The sequence below is a fragment of the Eubalaena glacialis genome, chromosome 4 (assembly GCF_028564815.1).
Source record: "Eubalaena glacialis isolate mEubGla1 chromosome 4, mEubGla1.1.hap2.+ XY, whole genome shotgun sequence".
In the NCBI taxonomy this organism is placed as follows: domain Eukaryota; kingdom Metazoa; phylum Chordata; class Mammalia; order Artiodactyla; family Balaenidae; genus Eubalaena; species Eubalaena glacialis.
The window spans coordinates 153946405-153961120 of NC_083719.1; the positions used below are offsets into that span (position 1 = coordinate 153946405).

General features: G+C 46.3%; 1 pseudogene; it reads left to right on the top strand.

Annotated features, from left to right (window-relative positions):
- The first annotated feature begins 292 nt into the window (after window positions 1-292).
- Window positions 293-548, top strand: LOC133090601 (small ribosomal subunit protein eS27-like; annotated as a pseudogene).
- Window positions 549-14716: the final 14168 nt, after the last annotated feature.

Below are 14716 nucleotides of genomic sequence, written 5' to 3' on the forward strand. Positions count from 1 at the left end.
CAGGGCTCATAACGCAAACATCTTCAGGCCCAAGGGACCTGGGCCCAGTGATGTCACATTTTTAGGTTTTCCTAGAAAAGCCAGATACTTGAATTTTTTGTAACTCTCTTGATTTATAGACGTTAGCTGCTAATTAAGAAAAAACAAACAAGCAAGCCAAAACCCAAAAGACAGACAAACAAAAACACCCTGTAGGGATCACGGAAGTTGATGCTGTGCTCTGGGTTGCATGCTGCTTGCTAGGGGTGTCGCCTTAGAGATCTGGATGGGCTGGGCTTGAGAAAGGATCAACATGCCTTTGGCTAGAGATTTACTGCATCCTTCCTTGGAAGAGGAGAAGAAAAAACAAAATGAAACGGCTGGTTCAAAGTCTAAGTTCTTACCTTATGGATGAAAAACGCCCAGGTTGCTGCAAGATCACCACGGTTTTCAGCCATGCTCAGACGGTGGTGCTTTGTGTAGGTTGTTCAACAGTGTTATGCCAGCCGACAGGAGGAAAGGCCAGACTCACAGTAGGGTGTTCATGTAGAAGAAAGCACCGCCAATGATCCACACAGCTGCCTGGATTTGTGTTCTGTCACAGAAAGACTTATCAGTTCAATAATTCTAGTTAATATACCAAGATAATATAATTACGTTTAATTTTTAAGGTATACACAACAACACTCTCCTATTTTGGTGTCAGTTTTTCAAAAAAGTTTTGATTATGGGCAAAACAAAAACAAACAAAAAAACTCCTGCATGGGCCAAACAGAATACATCTCTGCACCAGACTGACACGCAGTCCATCATTTTGCGACTTCCGTGCTCCCAGAATAGAGTCCAAAATGTCCTGGGGCACCTTCCCTGGGGAGGAGGCACCTGAGCTGAGCTCTGAGAGTAGATAGAAGTCACCCAGGTGAGCACGGGGTGCTCCATGCAGAGGAATGAGCTGTTAACATTCCAGGACGTGCTTCTTAATTTTTGTATCCGGAATTCCATCAGTTCCAAGATGCACATGGTTTTACCGTGAGCATCTCTGAACTCAGGATGTCTTACAGTCAACCACGTGTTGTAGTTTAAATGGCAGCACGTTTTCTTTCTTTGTGGTACATAAAACAGCGGTGGTCTTACAATCTAGGGCATCTTAGATTTGATGTGATATGGTGAGTTGTTTTCTTTTTTAAACGAAACAAGGTCCTCCTATACATTCTGCTCTGGGGCAGGCAGCTTCTGCGAATACGGATGGAATACAGCCAAAGGGATGGGTTACAAAAGATCATGGCTTCCGTCTTGCTAGTTCTTTTTCTCTGGCTGGCATTCTTCCTGGGCCACAGGAGCCCCTGGTCTGTGAGTCAACTTAGGGAGCCCAGATGTGTGCGCAGGCCTGATGGTGGCCCTGTGGTGCCCCAGAGGCCACCGTGAGCCTCAGTGGCATAGATGAGCTAGATGCTGGTCTGGGCTAGATGCTGGCTGCAGCCAAGGCGGTGCTGCCACCTGGACGCCAGACCATAGCCAGCCGCAGAGTGCCCACTGCATCAGATGGGAAAGGGCCATGGGGCTGGAGGGGCTTATGTTCTGGGTGCACAGAAGCAGCGGGTGCAGCCACAGTGGGGCCCCCAGGCTTGGGAGGGAAGGAGGGAGGCGGATGCCTGGGCAGGCTCAGCCCAGGCTGCTGGCTTGAGGCCGTGTCTTTACACAGACACTTCTGCCAGTGTGGCTGATGTGTCCCCTTTAGGGGCAACTGTGCCATTAAACCCATGGGTGGTCCATTAGGACAGTTCAGGGCTGGCAGATTGAAAAACAAAACCACATCAACCACTGGTTTCAATGTCATCATAAGTGGAATGGCAGTACAATGCCTGTCTCTTCTCTACTTTTCAAATTGGTTATGAGAATAGATGATTATCTCTTGGATAAAAAGAACACATTAATATTCGTTCATACTCAAATTCTGTATAGAAGAAGCCCCATTTACAAAACCCATGTGAGAACAAGATGATTTCCCTTTAGGAAAATGACTAACTACCCGGTCCTTTAAAACACAGAATCTAAAGCCTTGGCAGATAATAACGCCTTAGCAGACGTGTGCCAGATAATAGAGGAGCTTAAAACTAAACATTGGCTTGGCCGTTTATCTCAGAGAAATGAAAACTTACGTCCACAAAGAAACCTGTAGGCGAATGTTCAAAGCAGTTTTAATAGCCCCAAACTGGAAGCAGCTCAAATGTCCTTCAATGGGCTAAACAAAATCTAGGACATCCTTACAATAGACTACTACTCAGCAATACAAGAGATCAGACTATTGATACATGCAGCCACCTGCATGGATCTCAGGAGAGCGATGCATAGTGAAGAAAGCCAGTCTCAAAAGGTTGCATGCTCTGTCAGTCGCTTATATAACGTTCTCAGAATGATGAAATTAGTGAGATGGAGAACAGAGTAGAGGTTGTCAGGGGACAGGGGTGTGGGGACCTGTGATTATGAAGGGAACCCGTGAGTCCACGAGGAAGTCCCTATGTGGGGATGGATCTGGTCTGTGCCTTGATTTCGATGGTGGTGACACCAATCTGTCCCTGGGATAAAATTACATACAAACGCACACAAAAATGAACACATGTAAAAAACTGGCGAGAATGGAATAATGTGGGGGGTCTAGTTCACAGTAGTATACCCAGGTTGGTCTCCTTTAGATGTTGGACTACTGCTCTATAAGATGTCACCACTGGGGGACGCTGGGTGAAGGGTCCACGAATCCTCTGTACTATTTTTGCGCCTTCCTGTGAGTCTATAATGATTTCCAAATAAAAAGTTTTAAGAATGTCTAAACATTAGGAGTTACTGCAGACGAATATAAATCAAGAAAGAAGACTTCACACTGGTTGCTGGTGTTCATTTTACTCACTCCTGACTCACTAAGTGCTGTTCAGAGGCAGGAGTCCAAGTGCAGAATGTCACTTAGTTTATATACTTGTGAATTTGACTCGTCTGATCCCCCTAGAATTCATTCTTGTCTAGGACACCAAGGACCTTCAAACAACACACCACAGAATGCAGGCAATTCAGGGTGGCGGGTGGCGTGAACAGCCCCTCTTAAAACGTCTAAATGGTATCAGAATCCGGTCTTGCATCTTTATTTTTCAGAGTCCCACTAAGAAATTCACTGGAGACCAAAAATACTTTCATAGCTGGACAGGGGAGTGGGGGGCACAGAACAATTAAAAAACAGCCAACATTTCCTGAGCCCCTGCCATGTGCCCTTTTCCCAAATAAGGTCACATTCACAGGTTCTAGGGATTTGATGTGGGCTTATCCTTGAGGGGCCACCGTTCAGCCCACCACACCCAGGGAGACTCGGCTAGCAAGTGGCAGGGCTGGGACATGAACTTAGGCTGGTCTGATGATCTGGAAGCTGGGGCGGGCGGGGTGTCCTGGCCACCTGGTAACCTCCAGTGCTGAGCCCAGCAGGGCCACGTCCACGGTGAGCTCTCAGTGACTATGTGTTCAGTGATGGAAAGAACAAATGAATGAGTGAATGAATGAAGGGGGGAGGAAGGGAAGAACTCCCGCTTCCAAAGAGCGAGGGTCCTTTTCCTTCTAGTTTCACTGTCCACCAGGAAGAGGTCAGGCTGCAGCTTGTCAACTGAAATGAGAAGTGTCTTTGTCTCTAGACTCTCAGTCCCCTTTGATCCTGCGGTCATCATTTTGTTGGGGACCAGAGGTAACTGAGAGCGGAAGTACATTCCTCCTGTCTCTCTTCTCGCCTCCTGCCAGTGGCCATGGGTGCTTCTAACAGAGTGGCCCTTCCAGGTGTGGCCCCCGTGGCCTCTCTCCCCCCTCTCTGGGTGCGGTGGCCACTAGGGGGGCCATTCAGCTCTCCACTGCCGGCTTCAAAGGCGGCCCTTTCAAGGGCACAGACAGGGCTCAGTTGTCCTGTGAATAGTTATGAATTTGGGCGGGAACTCTAGAGAATTGCAAGCAGCTCCACCTCCCGTGCTTAGGGCCACTCAATCCCCCCGGCTTTGAAGCCCCAGCTGGGGATCTGTGCCGCTTCCAGCGGGGCAGAATTCAGGGAAGGAAGACAGATGGCTGAGTCGTTAGTGGAGGGTGAGGGGCATCACCCCCAGGCTGAGGATCCAGAGCTCAGGTGGGTTTCTGTGTCCCCTTGGGGAGCTCGGAGCCTCTGGAAGAATAATCCCAGGAGCCGTGGCCTCGACGGCACCTCTGAGGGTCACGGATCCACAGGCCCGTGCTGGCCAGTGGGTGGCACCCTTGTGTGAGAGCATTTGACCAGTTCAGGGAGAGCTCAGAGGGCCAGAGGAGGATGCTAGAATGCAGGCTGGGACAGGCTATGAAGGACCTTGCTTTTCATGCCAAGGGGTTTGGACCTCATCCTGTGCTTGAGGGGAGGGCCAGGAGCTGTCAGTCAAGTAAGGTGTCCCTTGATCTGAGGGAAGTCTGGCTTCCTATCTAGTGGATGTCATTGACTGGTGGTTTTGAAACATGGCGGCAGATTGTCTGACACTTGTCCTCTGCAGGAGGGGTCTGTATCTAGGTCCACAGGCTCCATGTCCTTCCTCTTGAATCTCTGAGGGCTTGGGACTGCTTTGACCGATGGAGTACTGCAGAGGTGATTCTATATGACTTCTGAGGTTAGGTGATAAAAGAGAGAGAGTGAGCGGCCATGTAAGAGGTTCAACTACCCTGAGGCCACCATGCTGTGAGGAAGCCCAATCCACATGGAGAAACTAGTGTAGATGCTTGGGGTTGTCAGTTCCAGCTGAGCCCAGCCTTTGAGTCATCCCAGCTGGGGCTCCAGACATCATGGAGCAGAGACAAATCATCCACACTGTGCCTTGTCTGAATTCTTGACCCACAAAAGAGTTAAATGGTGGTTGTTTGATGCCACTGAGCGTGGGGTAGTTTGTTCCACAGCAATAGATAACTGGAACATTATCGATAATCTGAGGAAGCCAGGGATCTTAACCTCAGATGCTTTTACTAGGGCAAGGCATGCAGTTAAAATGTGAGAATAGGGCTTAGTGATGGGACTGAGGCAAACACACTGTGTCTTGCAAACAGAACGCCAACGTGATGGCCTTGGGTGAGCCCTGTGTGACATCTGGGTTAAACTAGTGACATCTTCGTAACTGTGAATGGAGAGTTTTGGGAATGCCCCAAACTCCAACCAATGTCATCTGGGGGCAATCTCAGGGAGGCCTAACTATTGGATGGGACTGTAGTTCTTGAAGCAGAAGCCTCATCTACTGTGTTGTGTCCATCGAGAGAAATAACCTGGTGATCACCACAGCCCAGAGGATAGGAAAGGGCTGCCCCAGAAGTCATCTCACAGTCCCCCCAGCTCTGCCCATCAGGGAGAATGGGTCCTCACCTCCCCTGCCTCTGGCTTCAGTCTCACCCACAAACACCTTTCCATGACGGTGCCCTGGTCCTGCCACCTCTGCCCCAGGTCGTTCACCAGCTTACCTCCCACCTCGGGCTCCAGGTCTCCTGATGTGTCCCTAGTATCTAGCACAGTGTCTGCACATAATAATTGCTCAATAAGGACTTGGTGCATGAGCAGGTGGCTTAAAACAACAGAGAATTATTGTCTCGAAGTTCTGGAGGCTGGAAGTCTGAAATCAAGGTGTCGGCAGGACCACCTCCCTCTAACGGCTCTACGGGAGAATCCTTCCTTGCCTCTTCTGGCCTCTGGTAGTTACCGGCCATCTTTGACATTCCTTGGCTGGTAGATGCATCATTCCAGTCTTGCCTACTTTGCTACATGGCTGTCCTCTCCCTCTGTGTCTTCACATCATTTTCCCTTGTGTAGCCCGTCTCTGTGTCCAATTTCCCCTTCTCATAAGGGGAAGATGATAAGGACACCAGTCATATTGGACTGGAGCCCACCCTAATGACTCCATCTTAACTAAATACATCAGAAATGACCCTATTGTCAAACAAGGTCAAATTCCAAGGTACTGGGGGTTAGGACTTTGACATATCTTTATGGGGACACAATTCAACCCATAACAGCTTAGGCAACCTCTGAGATAAGGATCTGCTCCTGGGATGCTGAAAAACCAGAATGACCATCATTAAAAACTCTACAAATGGACTTCCCTGGTGGCGCATTGGTTAAGAATCCGCCTGCCAATGCAGGGGACACGGGTTTGAGCCCTGGTCCGGGAAGATCCCACATGCCATGGAGCAACTAAGCCCGTGCACCACAACTACTGAGCCTGCGCTCTTAAGAGCCCGTGAGCCACAACTACTGAAGCCTGTGTGCCTAGACCCCGTGCTCCGCAATAAAAAAAAAAAAAGCCACCGCAGTGAGAAGCCTGCGCACCACAATGAAGAGTAGCCCCTGCTCGCTGCAACTAGAGAAAGCCCATGTGCAGCAACGAAGACCCAACACAGCCAAAAATAAATAATAATTAAAAACAAAAAAACCCACAAAACCTCTACAAATAACAAATGCTGGAGAAGGTGTGGAGAAAAGAGAACCCTCCTACACTGTTGGTGGAAATATAAGTTGGTGCAGCCACTATGGAAAGCAGTATAGAGGTTCCTCAGAAAACTAAAAATAGAAAACTTACCATATGACCCAACAATCCCACTCCTGGGCTTATATCCAGACAAAACTCTAATTCAAAAAGATATGTGCACCCCTATGTTCATAGCAGCACTATTCACAATAGCCAAGTCATGGAAACAACCTAAATGTCCATCAGCAGATGAATGGATGAAGATGTGGTGCATATATACAATGGAATACTACTCAGCCATAAAGAAGAACGAAATAATGCCATTTGCAGCAACATGGATGCAACTAGAGATGATCATACTAAGCGAAGTAAGTTAGAAAGAGAAAGACAAATACCATCTGATATCACTTATGTGTGGAATCTAAAATATGGCACAGGGCTTCCCTGGTGGCGCAGTGGTTGAGAATCTGCCTGCCAATGCAGGGGACACGGGTTCAAGCCCTGGTCTGGGAAGATCCCACATGCCGCGGAGCAACTAGGCCCGTGAACCACAACTACTGAGCCTGCGCGTCTAGAGCCTGTGCTCCGCAACAAGAGAGGCCGCAATAGTGAGAGGCCCGCGCACCGCGATGAAGAGTGGCCCCCGCTTGCCACAACTAGAGAAAGCCCTCGCACAGAAATGAAGACCCAACACAGCCAAAAATAAATTAAAAAAAAAAAAAAAAAGTTTAAAATATGGCACAAATGAACCTAACTATGAAACAGAAACAGACTCACAGACATAGAGAATAGACTTGTGGTTACCAAGGAGGAGGCGGGTAGGGGAGGAAGGACTGGGAGTTTGGGGTTAGCAGATGCAAACTATTATGTATAGAATGGATAAACAGCAAGGTCCTACTGTATAGCACAGGGAATTATATTCAATATCCTGTGATAAACCATAATGGAAAAGAATACAAAAAAGAATGTGTGTATGTGTTAACGAGTCACTTTGCTGTACAGCAGAAATTAACACAACATTGTAAATCAACTATACTTCAATAAAGAATAAATTTTAAAAGGAACCTCTGAGCCAGCAGGAAGGGGGGTGGAGAACCAAGACTGGGGGGATCCACCAAGTTACCAGTGGCGCACCCACACTACTCCCCCGGGGGGGCCTCTGGGGACCCCAATGCATCAGCTACATCGTGAGCTTACCACCCCATCCAAAGGCGATCCCCCTTTTAATATTTTTCTGCCGTCTCTTCATAGAGGAGCACTCACTACCCTGTCATTATTTTATTCACTGTAAGCTCCAGGAGGGGCAGCGTCCTTATATACCTCTTATTAGTGCTTATATCCCCAGCCCCCAACACAATGTCTCAATAAACATTGATTGAGTACATGGATGAATGAATGAATGAATGAATGCATGGATGAATGAATGATGATTTGTTGGAGGGGATAAAGGTTTCCAAAAACTCCTTTGAACCACTCTGGAGGGGCAGAGACCAAAGTAGAGGGGACCAGGGAGGTGGCTGCAGCCACAGGCTGTCACATAGAAAGCATCCGATATTGATTTGAGGAGGTTTCAACCTGAAAGCAAATTGCCGCCTGAGCCTTCCAGGAGATAAGGTGTCTGTGTCCAGTGATAACAGTGCCCCTGGGAGCCAGGGAGGCGCTGGGCAGGGATTAGCACACACCCGGTCCCACAGACAGGCCAATGGGGGGTAAATATAGAACAACACGAAAGCAGTGCCCCCAGCCCCTTCCTTTCTAACTGTGTGATTGTCAGATATGACCAAGCGAGGGTTGTTAACTCACCCCTTTCCAGGCCTATCGTGCCTACTCTGAACGGGGCCAAGGTGACCAGGGACAGTGTGACAGCAGAGTGGGTGTGTGTCCTTGGCAATCCCTCTTGCAAGAAACAGTCAGACCAGCTGGTTCCTGGCCAGTGAGCAGACACGGCAAACACTGTGTCTTTCCGTTCAAACCACATTATGATAATCCACTTCAAGGATTCCCAAATCCTTTAACGACCGCCATTCAGTGAGTGTTTCTGTGTCCCAGTGTCCACTCACAGCATCTCCATGAGGTAGGACAGCATTATCCCAATGATGCATAAGAACCCAAGGTGCAGCAGGGGTGAAGTGTCTTGGCCAAGGTCATGCAACTGGTAAGCAGTGCTCAGGGCTGTCTGTGGCCAAAGCCTGTGTTCTAACCACACTATACTTCACCTCCAATGCTACTGGCCTGGGATTGTCTGTGGGGAATCTCAGCTTTAGAATCTCAGACTGAAACTGCCTTAGGCCCAGCTTCCTGCTTGAGACAGAGACTCATGGACAGTGGGGAAGGAAAGTAACATTTTTTGAGAACCTGCATTATTAGTCCCATATTATAGTCAAGAAAATCGAGGCTCAGTGAGGTGGAGCAATCTGCCCAAGGTTTCATGATGGCAAAGCTGGGATAATAACGTAGGTCAGTGGGTGCTGAAACCAGTGCTTTTTCTACCATCCCATGGCCCCTTCCAGAAAAATACCTCCCTGCCCTTCCCCCACCCCCTGTGCTTCCCCAGACAAATCCTTGTATGTCCCACAGGACTTCTTGTTTCAGGACTGGTCAGTTACATGCTCTGCTTGCCTGTGGCCATAAGATGTGGCTGGTCCTCCCACCCAGGGCTGGGCTCTGTGGTGATAAGAGGATGGGCACTGCTGGGCTGGGCTAGCTGGGCAGCTTTTAGGGACGGGAATAACCCCCATGCTGGCCAAGCCCAGCTGGAGAGAGACCAGGTGACCACAGTCCTCAGGAACATTTCCTATAGGCTCAAGGTAAGGCAGCTCTGCAGATAACCAATAAAGATTGACAACACCCTGGGGTAAGACCACCACCACCAAAATCACCACCACCACCACCATCACCACCACCATCACCACCATCACCACCATCACCACCGCCATCACCACCACCACCATCACCACACCAATCACCACCACCACCACACCAATCACCACCACTATCACCACCACAACCACCACCACCTGTCCACCACCACCATCATTACGACCATCACCAGCATCACCACCAGCATCACCACCACCACCACCACCACAACCACCACCACCACCATCACCACCACCATCACCACCACCACCATCACCACGACCACCACCACCATCACCACCACCACCACCACCACCACCACCGTCACCACCACAATCACCACCACCAACACCACCATCACCACCACCACCATCACCACCACCACCACCACCATCACCACCACCACCACCACCATCACCACCACTATCACCACCACCACCACCACCTGTCCACCACCACCATCACCACGACCATCACCAGCATCACCATGACCATCACCATCACCACCACCATCACCACCATCACCACCACCACCACCACCATCACCACCACCACCACCATCACCACCACCACCATCACCACCACCATCACCACCACTACCACCACCACCACCATCACCACCACCATCACCACCACTACCACCACCACCATCACCACCACCACCACCACCACCATCCTCATCGTCACCAGCACCATCACCACTCCACTGCAGTTATGAAAACCACCATTCCTATAGTAATGAGCAAACAACAAAATTACCTGGATATGGAAAGAAGTGAATAGATCAAAAGAAAGGGCCTACCTGGAGGAATTAAAGCAAATATCTCCTGGGCTGGCAGTCCAGTGGTTAGGACTCAGCACTTCAGCACTTTCACTGCCGTGGCCTGGGTTCAATCCCTGGTTGGGGAACTAAGATCCTGCAAGCTGTGCAACATGACCAAAAAGAAAAAATTAATAAATAAAAGCAACTATCTATCTCCGTTCAAACATAATTAAGAAACGGGTGTGGGGAGCAGGGGAAACAAACTCTCATTTATCTTCTTAGTAAGATTTGAGAGGATACAGCCTCTGGAAAGCAAAGCTAAGCAGTCATGAAAAGGAATCTGAGAATCAGGAAAATATTCCTGGGGGTGAAAATTATGATGATCAGAAATTTAAAATGTCACGGAGGAAGTGACAGGAATTTGGATCCTACAAAATATTGAATTGGGGAATTAAAGAGAAGTGCTCCCAAAACTCAGAGAAAAAGATTGAAGGAAGGACATGAATGGGAGAGAGCACAGGAAACATGGTGAAGACCCCCAGAGGCCCATCATCCACCAGTTTATGTGCAGTGGAAGGAGAAGCAAGCATAAAAGAAAAGTTGGAACAGAAGCAGGAATCAAAGAGATAACAGAACGCTAATTCTCACCTGAAAAATACTTCACTTATCAAAGGTCAAAAACTATGAAAAAAAAAATTAGGGCAAATCAACCAGTGTCTGAATATACCCTGGTGAAGTTTTTAAATTTAAAGGATCCTGCCCATTAGCCATTGAAAAAATTTGGTTCTCAGAAAAGAGGGAAAACTAGGGTCGGTGTCAGACTGCTTCCTTAGAAAATAGCAATGTTTACAGAACATTGAAAGGAAAATATTATAGCCCAAGAGTCCCATATTCAATCAAGCAATTTTTCAAATTCAAGGGCAACATAAAGTCACTTTCAGACATGCAGGAACTCAGAAAGTACCCTCTTTGTCTGAGTTGTATATTGATATTCTGTTTGACATTTCACAAGCTGGCAGAGCTTTTATAATTAGAAACCAAGTTAAGTATACCATCTACATACTCTTCCTGAAACAAAATTACACGAGATATTCCATTTTTAATTCTGTCATTTAATGAGTATATAAAATAGAGGACACAAAAACTAGGAAAATATGGTGTAAAGCAAATGGCAGTCAGCAGTAAAATTGAAATTAAATCTAAATACTTGTTGATAATGTAATCTTGATGTTAAATGCAAATGTCAAATGTAATTCTTGAATAATGAGAAGAAAGGACCAAATAAGAGTACACTCAATTTCTTACCCTCCATAGATTAGAATCAATAAATCTGTTTCATTCTGGGCATTAAGAGAGAAAAATAAGTTCGTTTGTCATGTTTGTGAATTTGATATAATGTACCTACTTAGCAAAGTGTGGATATAATGTGTAACTTCCAGATCACCAGAGAGACTGATCAGAATATTAAAAGACAGGAAAACAATTTAAATAAGTTAGATTCTCTAAAGAAAAACAGAGATTCGGATTAGGTTAAAAAACATTTGGGTCATTCTATTTATTTTAGATCAGCCCCTTGTAAATAATAAACAGTATGACAGATCTAAAATCAAATGACGTGGAAAGTTGAAAATAGAGATGGCTGGCAAGGTGTATCAGACTTCTCATACATCTCACCTGTCTTCAGGTCACCCCAGTCACACCTCTGTGAGCTCCACCCAAATTCCTGTGGGCACAACCCGGCAGTGCAGCCTCATGCCCACGCTGTGTGCCTCTCACCTCGGGTCCTGGGATTTCCCTGTTGCTGCTGAGGTGTGAGCTGCTCGAGGACCACTTGGTCCCCATGCAGGCAAAGCTGGAAAAGCAGGGAGCTGATACTCTATGGAGCAAACCCTCCACCAATGAGAGACCAGAGCTGGCAAATCATTCTCTTCCCTTCTTCCCCATGTGGTGTCCGGAGATGCAGTTGTGCTTACAACCTCTGGAAGACAATCCCACGAAGTCCATTGATCAACTGTGCTGGGTACCAGATGGTGACCAACTTGGAAACCACCTTCCCATGACCTCACCCTCCTTCCTGACCTCACCTCCTTTGCCCCACTCCAGCTGGTCTCCTATTGCATTGCAAAGTAGTAAGCTTTGACCTCAGCTCTGCTTTCTGAGGAACCAGGCTAAAACCTGAGGGAAATGCAAGGAAAAACAACATCAATATCAGACAAAGTAGATTCAGGCAATGAGGAGTAAATGGTACAAATTCATTCATGTTGAAAAATTCTACCCATCACAATAAGGAGCAGTAGAGTGTAGTTGTTAAGTGGTAGGCTCTGGAGCCAGAACTGCTTGGGTTCAAATTCCAGCTTTGCTACTTCTCTCCTGTGTAACCATGGTCAGTTACTTAACCTCTCTCTGCACCTTCATTTGTAAATTGGGACATTAATTAAACAATATATTAGAATATTGTGTGGCACATAGGAAGTGAAGATATATGAGTATGTAACATTTATGAATCTTTGTATGCCAAAGAACAAGCCATTAAATATACAACACAAGAACTCTCAAAAATACAAGAATTTGGCAAAAATCACAATTTTCGTGAAAGACTTTAACAAAACTTTCTTGGGGGTTGTCTAACAAAGTAGACAAAACATATAGAGGATTTGAGTCATACAATTAACATGCTAAAAATTAATATTACATGCTTCCAATTCAAGGAGAAGAAAAAAAAAATTTAAAGCATGTAAGAAGCAGAAATTAATAACAAAAAATACATAAGTTAATCAAAGTCCAAAGGAGGTTATTGGCAGCAACAAAGACAGAGGGAATGGATGAAAAATGTACAGGTACTCCTTTTTTTATTGCATGTGCTTTATTGTGCTTTGCAGATATTGTGTTTTTTCACAAATTGAACATTTGTGGCAACCCCGCATTTTCAGAGGATGGTTAGCATTTTCTAGCAATAAAGTATTTTTGAATTAAGGTATGTAGATTTTTTTAGACATAATGCTATTGCACACTTAATAGACTACAGTATAGAGTAAATATAACTTTTTTTAACATCTTTATTGGAGTATAATTGCTTTACAATGGTGTGTTAGTTTCTGCTTTATAACAAAGTGAATCAGCTATACATATACATATATCCCCATATCTCCTCTCTCTTGCGTCTCCCTCCCACCCTCCCTATTCCCCCCCTCTAGGTGGTCACAAAGCACCGAGCTGACCTCCCTGTGCTATGCAGCTGCTTCCCACTAGCTATCTATTTTACATTTGGTAGTGTATATATGTCCATGCCACTCTCTCACTTCGTCCCAGCTTACCCTTCCCCCTCCCCATGTCCTCAAGTCCATTCTCTATGTCTGCATCTTTATTTCTCTCCTGCCCCTAGGTTCTTCTTCTTCAGAACCTTTTTTTTTTTTTTTATGCATGGGGAAAACAAAACACTCCAGTTACTCACTTCATTGCCATATTCATTTTATTGCAATAGTCTAGAACTAAACCCACAATATCTCTGAGGTCTCTGTACTGTATGTATCAGTCAGCTGTTGCCGCATAACAACCATCTCTCCCCAACCCCAAGAATGGCTGCAAACAATAAACATGTATTATTGCTCTTGAGTTTACTGGTCAACTGGGCAGTTTTTCTGGTGTGGGTAGGGCCTACTCATGCATATGCAGCCAGCTACATGTCATCTAGATGAGCTCTGCCAATCTTGGCTAGCCTCGCTCACGTGTTTGGGGCCCCGCTGGCTGTGGGATGGTTTGGGATTGGCCTCAGCTGGATAACTGATAACTCAGCTGGATAACTGATACTCTATGGAGCAAACCCTCCACCAATGAGAGACCAGAGCTGGCAAATCATTCTCTTCCTTTCTTCCCATAATATTGACTTACAATATTATGTAAGTCTCTCTTCACAGAGTCTCTCATCCTCCAGCTGGCTACCTCTGGCTCTCTCTAATGACAGTGACAGGATTCCGACAGGGCAAGCAGATCTCCTGAAGACAAGGTCAAAACTGGCACACTGCCACTTCCACGAGATTCTAAACAAGCCGCAAATTCAGCCCAGATTCTAGGGATAAAGAAATAGACTCTACTGCTTGATGGGAGGAGCAGCAAAGTCACATTGTAAGGGACATGGATGTGGGGAGAGGTGGATAATTGGGGCTATTTTACAATCAATCTACTACAGACATTAAGGATGTAAACACAGAACTTTGTAACCCTTAATGTGTTCACTGCTGGGGCTGAGGAGGAGGACAATGTCAAGGGTGATCCTGTAGTTCATTTGTTGGGAGGACAATTCTTTCTTTTTGTTTTATTGTGGTAAGATATATATAACATAAACTTTACCATTTTAACCATTTTTGAAGTGGACAGTTCAGAGGCATTAAGTACATCCATACTGTTATGCTACCATCAACACCATCTTTCTCCAGAAATTTTTCGTCTTCTCCAACTAAAACTCTGTATCCATCAAATACCAACTCCCCAATGACTACTACCCCAGTCGCTGGAAACCATCATTCTACTTTCTGTATCCATTAATTTGACTGCTCTAGGGTGCCTCATATGAGTGGAATCAGACAATATTTGTCCTTTTGTGATTGGCTTATTTGACTTAGCATGAAGT